Source organism: Rhinopithecus bieti, unplaced genomic scaffold (assembly GCF_001698545.2).
Source record: "Rhinopithecus bieti isolate Rb0 unplaced genomic scaffold, ASM169854v2 scaffold_17861, whole genome shotgun sequence".
Lineage (NCBI taxonomy): Eukaryota > Metazoa > Chordata > Mammalia > Primates > Cercopithecidae > Rhinopithecus > Rhinopithecus bieti.
This window is the reverse complement of record NW_016809830.1, coordinates 6,022,707-6,031,258: the sequence shown is the minus strand read 5'-3', so window position 1 is coordinate 6,031,258 and position 8,552 is coordinate 6,022,707.

The window sequence follows — 8,552 nt, the reverse complement described above, 5'->3', positions numbered from 1 at the left end:
GACTACAGACATGCACCACCACACCCATCTAATTTTTGTATTTTTAGTAGAGATGGAATTTCACCGTGTTGGCCAGGATGGTCTTGATCTCTTGACGTCATGATCCTCCCACCTCGACCTCCCAAAATGCTGGGATTACAGGCGTGAGCCACCACGCCCAGCCTGGTATTTCTTTATAGCAATGTAAGAACAGCCTAACACACACACATTTTCTCACTCTCTCTCTCTCTTTCTCTCTCACACACACAAAAACACATGAGTAGATTTTATCCACTCTCATTTTCCAGCTGAGGAAATTGAAGCCAGACAAGTAATGTCAAGATTATAGCTAGTTACTGGCAGAAATAAGATTCCAACCTAGTCATGTGCACATCTGTGTTATCCCTACTTGTAGAATTGCTGACACTTCCTTCGTGAGCCTGTGTCTTTCCCCTGCGTGAAAGCACCCACTGGCCCCTATGTTTAAACCAGGAAGAAGTGGAGTGAACAAGATAAGAAAGAAGTTTCTAGGGCCAGGAATGCATCAGTTCAACATCCAGCTTCTCCCTTTCTGGCTGTGTGATCTCAGGCATGTTACTTCATCTCCCCCACACTTCAGTTTCCTCATCTGTAAAATGGGGATGGTGATAATGCTGTCTACTCCATAGGTCACTAGAAAGATTTCAGAAGACAATATAGGTAAAACACTGAGAGCAGTACCAGGTACAAATAAGCTCTCATTAAATGCTAGCTATTTCCTATGATGATTCGATTCATTATAGCTTGACTCTTGCCTCATTTTAAGCCTCATACTGGCCTTGACTCTTCTCAACCATCTTCCTCCAGGATAATGCCACACACTCTCTCAGCTTCACAGGCTCCTCATTCTGTCTACAATAGGCTCCCCCATATTACACTGCTAACAAATTCCTATTTCTGCTTTAACCTTTTCCTACTGGAAGCCATCCTTGACCCTTATTAAAGAGAGATTATTATTCTCTTAGGTCAAACCGCTTTCATAAAGATCACACTTGCATTGTGGAAGTTACCACACTCTGTTGCAATTTATCTATCCCTTTAGTTCTTCTATATGACATGAGCCACTTGAGGACAAAACAGGGTCACTTAATCTTATAATTCAGTGCACATAACACATTGCCCCGCACAGAGCGTATGTGTCCTAGATGATGCTATGTGTTTACCAAAACCTGTTTCTAACTCTTCCTTCCTAGACAACTGTGCTTCCAAGGCCCCTTGAAGTTAGGAGGGGCCACATAACTAATTATTACCAATGAAATTTGCACAGAAATGATGGTGCTACTTCCAGCCTGGGGCAGTCACAGAGCCCATTATAATTCTCCAGTCTTGCTATTCCCTTGCTGCAGAGAATGTGGAGGCCTCGTAAAGAAATGGCAGAGTCACAGGACCCAAGCAGCCAAAATTATTGATTCATTGCATTAAGGGCTGTTGCCCTGGATCATCACCCAGACCCACAGTAGAGTTATGGCAAGACAATCGTAGGCAAGGCATAAACTTTTACTGGGTTAAGCCACTGTGGTTTTTGGAGTTGTCTGTTTTTGAAGCATTGCCTAGCCTCTCATGACCAGTACAACTCAATAAATGACAGTTAAATTAATTTTGATTGAGTCATTATGCATAAAAGTTATGTGGCAAGAACTGTTGCTAAAGAAGCCGGTTTTTTTTTTTTTTTTTTTTGCTTTTTTTTTTTTTTTTTTTTGCTTTTGTTGTCTCCCCAAAGTCAACCAACTCTCCTATAAAGGATTATTTTCAGTTGTATTCTAAAGATCAGATTCCTTCTGATGAATAGTGTTATCAATCTGTAAATATGTTATTTTATCATCAATGTATCAACACACCACAGAGCACATAATCAACTTAAGATTATTTTTCTTATTTCCATTTAGGAATTTTAGTACTTGATGCTAATTGATCCTATTTTTTTAAATAGCCTGTAGTGCACACAAGTCTTCTATTTTTAAACCTTCTCTAAAAATATAATGCCTCTAAAGGCAAGACAGTGAAGATATCTGACACTGAATAAATACTAAATTCCCAAGAAGTCCATTTTCAATCAAGGGTGAGAATACAAAAAGTGAGAAAATCTGTGTTGGGGATTCCCATCTGAACTGACAGCCTCATTTTAATTTCCATGAATGTGCCTAACTTACAAATTCCAACATCCCAAACTAGAAGAGAGACTGCCAGCTCTAACCCTAGGTTTTTATTGTTTCTTGGTTGAATTCAGGGAGTTGAAAGCATAACACTTTCTCTAGCATGCAGTTTGGCTGTTATAGATTTATTTCTCTCAGCTCTTTGAAGGAGGGAAAACCTAAATGAGAAATTCATCAGATACTAGTCAGGATGAAAAGAGAGACCCACTGTGCTGCCTGCAAAAGGATTTGTGACATGGGTCTACCATTGTGACTCATTACAAACCATAGTAAACCTCTGTGAAGACATGACACAATGAACTTTTAAAAATGCATATCAGTTGCCCACCCATCCATTTCACATAAATACATAATTAACTTTCTGAACATGGATATTTTTGGCATTTAAAAGTGTATATTAATTACTTGATATTCTGCCCATTTCAAGCTGTTTATGTAAATACTGAGTTGAGAGACTTCTTAAAATGCACAGAATTTACTTGGCCATCTACAATAGTAATTGATAAAATACATAATTAGAGTATTTTTAAAACAGGTATTATAGACTCAGTAATCTTTAATGACCTCTTGCATCTTTCTAACCTAAGGTGTCAAGACTTAATTAGAATTTGAAATTCATGGATCATTGACCAAAGCACCATAATTGGCTTGGGCATATGCACTATTGCAAATCATCAGTGAACCAACTCCTTCAAACAACTACTCAGAATGTCATGTTAAAGATGCACTGATTCATCCACTTGGAATATTTCTCACAAAGAATTAACCATTTTAAATCCTTAAAGGAGGCAATTTAATTTATCCTCAGTTGATGTGGGAAAGCTCCTCTTTACAAATGAATGCCAGATACTTAATGTAGAAGGAATGATAGAAAAAAATTAAATCACCACTTTGCAATCTGTACTCCCCCTCCCAGCCCTATGAAAGCATTGACTCAGACAAGGATTGTCACCAGGAACCAAAATCATTGGATAAAATGTTGTGAAAAGACCATTTCCAAGGTGTCATGTGTCATTTCATAGATAATTTGCTAATTGCAAAGAAAAACAATCTGTGCAATGGAGGACTCTGACTGTCTCATTTTAACATCACTGAGAGTGGAACTCTCTGAATGATGTTCTGACTTGCAAGATGTAGTATCTGGCAACACTTAGGAGGTCTTCTTGCTATGAGGCGTCTTGATAATTGGCTTCTTGTTTAACCTTCTTCTTTCGAATCAAGCCTTGGACCTAACCTGCAGTTTGCCGGAAATAGAAGAACAACATTAATAACTCCAACAGGAAACAATCAGGATAATCCAGGATGAGGAAAAATCCAAGACAATAGTCTAGTCCCTGCGAAAAGTCAATGTAACAAATTTTAAAAAGTGAGGAACTGTTACAGATTAAAAGAAACAGGAGAACCAGAGCAATGTGTGAATTCTGGATTCTAGTTTGATAGAAACATATAGCAGACATGTTGGGAATAAAGATGGACATTTAAATTTGAATCTGTTATTCAATTCTTTAGGTAATCATTTTCTTAGATTGTAATGATCTTGTAGTTAGAAGCATATCTTCATGATGAACGTAATTGACTTTCTTTGGTTTTTTGTTTGTTTTTTGTTTTGTTTTATTTTGTTTTGTTTTTTGTTTTGTTTTGAGATGGAGTCTTATTCTGTCACCCAGGCTTGAGTGAATGTAGTGGTATAATCTCGGCTCCCTGCAACCCCTGCCTCCCGGCAATCTCGGCTCCATGCAACCTCCACCTCCCAATTTCAAGTGATTCCCCTGCCTCAGCTTCCCAAGTAGCTAGGACTACAGGTGTGCACCACCATGACCAGTTACTTTTTTGTATTTTTTTGTAGAGATGGGGTTTCACCACGTGAGCCAGGCTGGTCTTGAGCTTCTGACCTCAAGTGATTAGCCTGCCTCAGCCTCCCAAAGTGCTGAGAAAGGCCAGTGTGGCTGGAATAGAAAGAACAAGGGAGACAGTGATGCCGATTTGACTGAGAGGTAAAGAGAGGCCCAATCACCCAATGCCACCAGACCATAGAGAGGATGCTGACTTTTATCTGAAGAATATTAGATAGTTAAAAGTGTGAAAGTGATGTGATCTGATTAATATTGAAAATCTCTCAGGCTATGATATAGTGAATCAATTGGAGGGCACCAGTGTAGGAGAGTAATTTACAGGTGATTATGAAAGTCCAGGGGAGAGACAACAGTGACTTGAAGCAGGATGGTGGCGAAAAAAAAAAAAAGCCAATGGAGTCAAAGAAGACTTAGGAGATAAAATTGACAGGATCTGTGATTGATCAAATAAGACAAGAGAATGAAAGGGGTATCAAGGACTGCTCTTTGGGCTCTGCTTTGACCTATAGAGTAGAGAGCTCTAAAGGGCAAATAAGTTCATTTAGAATGATTAGAAGGCTGGATGCCATGGTTCACACCCGTAACCCCAACACTTTGGGAGAGCAAGGCGGGAGGATTGCTTGAGGCCAGGAGTTTGAGACTAGCCTGGGCAACGTAGTGAGACTCTCATCTCTATAAAAAATAAAATCAAAAAGTAGGCAGCATGGTGGTGTTCACCTGTAGTCCCAGCTACTTGGAAGGCTGAGGAGGGAGGATCATGTGAAATCAGGAGTTGTAGGTTACAGTGAGCTATGAACATGCCCCCACACTCCAGCCAGGGTGACAGAGTGCGACTCTGCCTTGAAAAAAGAAGAAAAGAAAAATAAAAGTAGAATGATTGCAAGGTGAGTTTTAGATATTCTGCTTTATAGGGATCTTCAAGCTATCAATGTTAGCACATAGTCCGATGGGACGTTGCCTCATTTTAGATATTCAAAATGTAGCATTTACAAATGAGGATTTTACTTTGAATAGTCTGAAAAAGAATGCACTATGCCAACAATTGTGTCATTGCTCAAAACGCATCTAAGTTTCCTCCTTGAAAATTTCACTGAGAGCCAGTTTGCAGCTTCTCTACCATCGGCCTTGGATTCAAAAGGTGCTTTCAGATACTCTCTAAGCTCCTCTGTGTATACCAACCACAGCACTCACTCCACGCATTGTATTGTCATTTTATTTGCTGTATCTCTAGAACCTGAGCTCTTTTAGTTTGCTCACCCCTGGATTCTGGTGATGTATATAGCAGGCTCTTGATAAATATTTACTAATTAAGCATAGAAAAGTGATCTTGTTACTTTACCACCTCACCACAATTTTATCCAATGTGGTCCAGCATCAATGACTAACTTGTTTCCTGAAGTGGCCTCTGAACAACTCGCTTCAGTTTCTAAAATAACAAAATCAACTCACAAAAGACCAGAAAAAGAAGAGGAGAAAGGGAAAAGGAAAGAGGGATAAAGGACGAAAGGAAGAAAAAGAAGGAGGAGAAAAAGGAGAAAGGACTCCACATGACCAAAAAAAACGTTGCAGGCTCTGAGAGTTATTCTTTCAGATATGTTCCCTAATGGATACTGGGCTCACTGGAGAACTCCTCAGAGTCACTCTTTCGAAAAGGACTTGTCCCGCTTAAATACTCAAAGCCAGATATAGTAAAGACCACTTGTCTACACACATCCCATACACAACATAGTGAAGATGATAAGTAACAGTCACATTAAATAGCCCAACCCACATGACACAACTCCGAAAGTTCACGAGAAAACCTGGACTGGCTGTTTTATGAATTCATTATGCATCATCTGCACTTGAGGCATTTCTTTAAAGTGCTAATTTCTGAAGCCTATTGAGTTAGAAACTCTGTATATACTCTGATGCCCGAGTAGCTGAATGAAACACAGATAGAAATTTCTGGAAGCCTGTGCTCTCTGAGCTCTGGTCGTGGCTCCATCTCTTAATATTTGATGACCTCGAGAATGTCACCTACCTCCTCTGACCTCTGGCTCCATCTCTTAATATTTGATGACCTCGAGAATGTCACCTAACTCCTCTCGCCTCAGAATCTCTGCAAAGATGGAAGTAGTTAGCTGATTTCTAAAGTACTTTCTAGCTCTATTATGTTAAACTCTGCCGCTTTTGCTCTCAGTCTGGTACAGCACACCGAACACTATTCTTAGTTGACATATGTAGATGCTGAAATGTGCTCTCATTGGCTGGGCAGCCTGGCCTCTGACCTCACATTCATTCTCGTGATTAGGATAACCGTCAAATGACTAGTCTGGTCTAATTTTCCATCTTGCACTTTGTTATCCCACACCTCAAAATTTGATAATGATTCCACAAAGTAAAAGGTCATGTCAGCTGGGACCATATACTTCAGGTGGGTCTCTACAGTTGAGTAGGGGACATATAAGTGAGAAGGGAAGGGGTACTTGAGGCAAGGACAAGAGCATGAGCAAAAGCATGAAAATAGGAGTGGGCAAAGGATTCCTAGGGGTCACCTCACCGTGATCAGAGTGCTTGCACCTAAGACTGGTTGGATCCAAAAGCAGTATTTCAGACTTCAGAACAAAGTTTAGTTAGTGTGTTTCCAAAATCAGAGCCAGACAGGAAGAGAGGGCCCCGTAAAGAATTTTCTAGTTGGAAACAGTGGGCTACAATAGTGTGTTAGAGTAAGGTTTTCTCATAAAAATATAATAGAAACTGTTAAACTCACACTTTGCGTATGCCATTTGAAAATGAATCTTACACATTGGCAAACATAAACATACGTGAATGCACGAAGGTAACTAACTGGGGAAGTGACTGTGTGCTTCCAGAGACCACTCTCTTTCAGAAGTGAATAGAGATTTAGATTGTGCAGGCAGGAGACATTTGGTTGGGACAAGGCTTCTCTGCCAACTCAGCTTCTGCCGTGTCATGAGTCACAGAACTGGCAGGCTCTGAGTACACGTGCGGTCTTAAGACCCTCTGCTTGCCAGTTCTACCGGGTAGATGGTACCCAACCAATGCTCACTTCTTGGGGGAGGAGTGTTTTGAGTGAAATTTTTCCCTTGGGAAAAAGAAAGAGTACACAAACATCCTTTATAATAGATTGATAAATTGTCCCCATATTCAGAAGGGGAAGAGTCTATTCCGTCGATGGCTGGATTTTTCCTTTATGCAAGATAATGTAGACTGAAAGGGAGTTCATTGGCTGCCAAGGCTCCCAGGACAGGCTGCTGGCAGCAGGTCCTTTGAGAAAGGCAGCAGATGGCCTCTGGGGGCCATGGGGAGTTGGCCAAGGTTTCCCTGGAGAATCACTGGATTTATGTTCCTGTTACTTTAGGCACACATCCCCCTGGGCACTAAGCAAGCTCAATCCCTCTTTAGGATTTTAAAACCTGGAGTATGTGTGTGTTGCATGCCACAGAAGACAACGGTTCCACCCATAAAAGAGGAAAGCATTCCTCTGCCCAAAGTCAGCCTAGATAATATCACTTCTACATGAAGCCTTGAACCAAGCAGTAAAATCATTTTAATCGACCTTATAAATGGTTTTAGAGGGCTCAGAATTTATTCACTTGCCCTCTTCATCTCAAGTTGGTTAATTGGTTTTCTAACTTGAATTACGCTATTTGCTAATATTTACAACATTTGCTAACTTGAACTAAAGTGTCATGAGTTTGATTAAATTGGATAACCTTTCCAGTTGCAGTTTTATATTTCTAGAGGGAGTTCACAAAAATGAGGAAGGCCTTCAGTAGCCTAGACTTTGGCTAAATTCTATTTTAACCTTGAGTGAATTCACATTCATTGGAGACTCATTCCTGTAAGGTATCTACCCTGCTAGGATGAAGCAAAAGCAAACAAACCAGAACACACACAAAAATGAAGCATGGTGGCAGCTCTTTTTTAAAATGTCACCACTAAATGAGTATTGATAAGTACCAATTCTGCTCAACATCATGCTTCAAGCTATCAAGTGAAGGGAAAAGGTATGTACTCAAGGATGCTTTAATCTAGCAGGAGAAATAGGACTCACACGTAAAATATTATAACAGGAAACAAGACAAACCACAGTTGGATAGATTGGTTCAACTGCCTTGCAATAAACAAAATATTGTTTTGTAAAATTTCCTCTATGATGTATGTGCTTTATTGTGGGATTTTGATTGGGGTTTGGCACAGTTGGCTATGCCCTCAATAAAAGCCTTCCACATCCAACCTAAGAAATGTAGACACCTGTTGGAGAGGTTGGATGCCACAGAGGGAATCATTTGTCCCTCCCTCAAGACAGGAACTGTTACTCATCTTAGCTGAGCATTTTGGGAACAGTGCAAAGCCGCGATGTTCCAATCTGGGCTGTCAGATCATTCATTTTGGAAAGCTTCAGAAGTACTGTTCTTTGCTTGATAAATATGAATACATTTTACATTTTAAGTTTTTATTTTCTTTATTGCTCTTCTACTTTTTAAAACATCTTTCTCTTTTTTTTTTTTTTTTTTTTTTT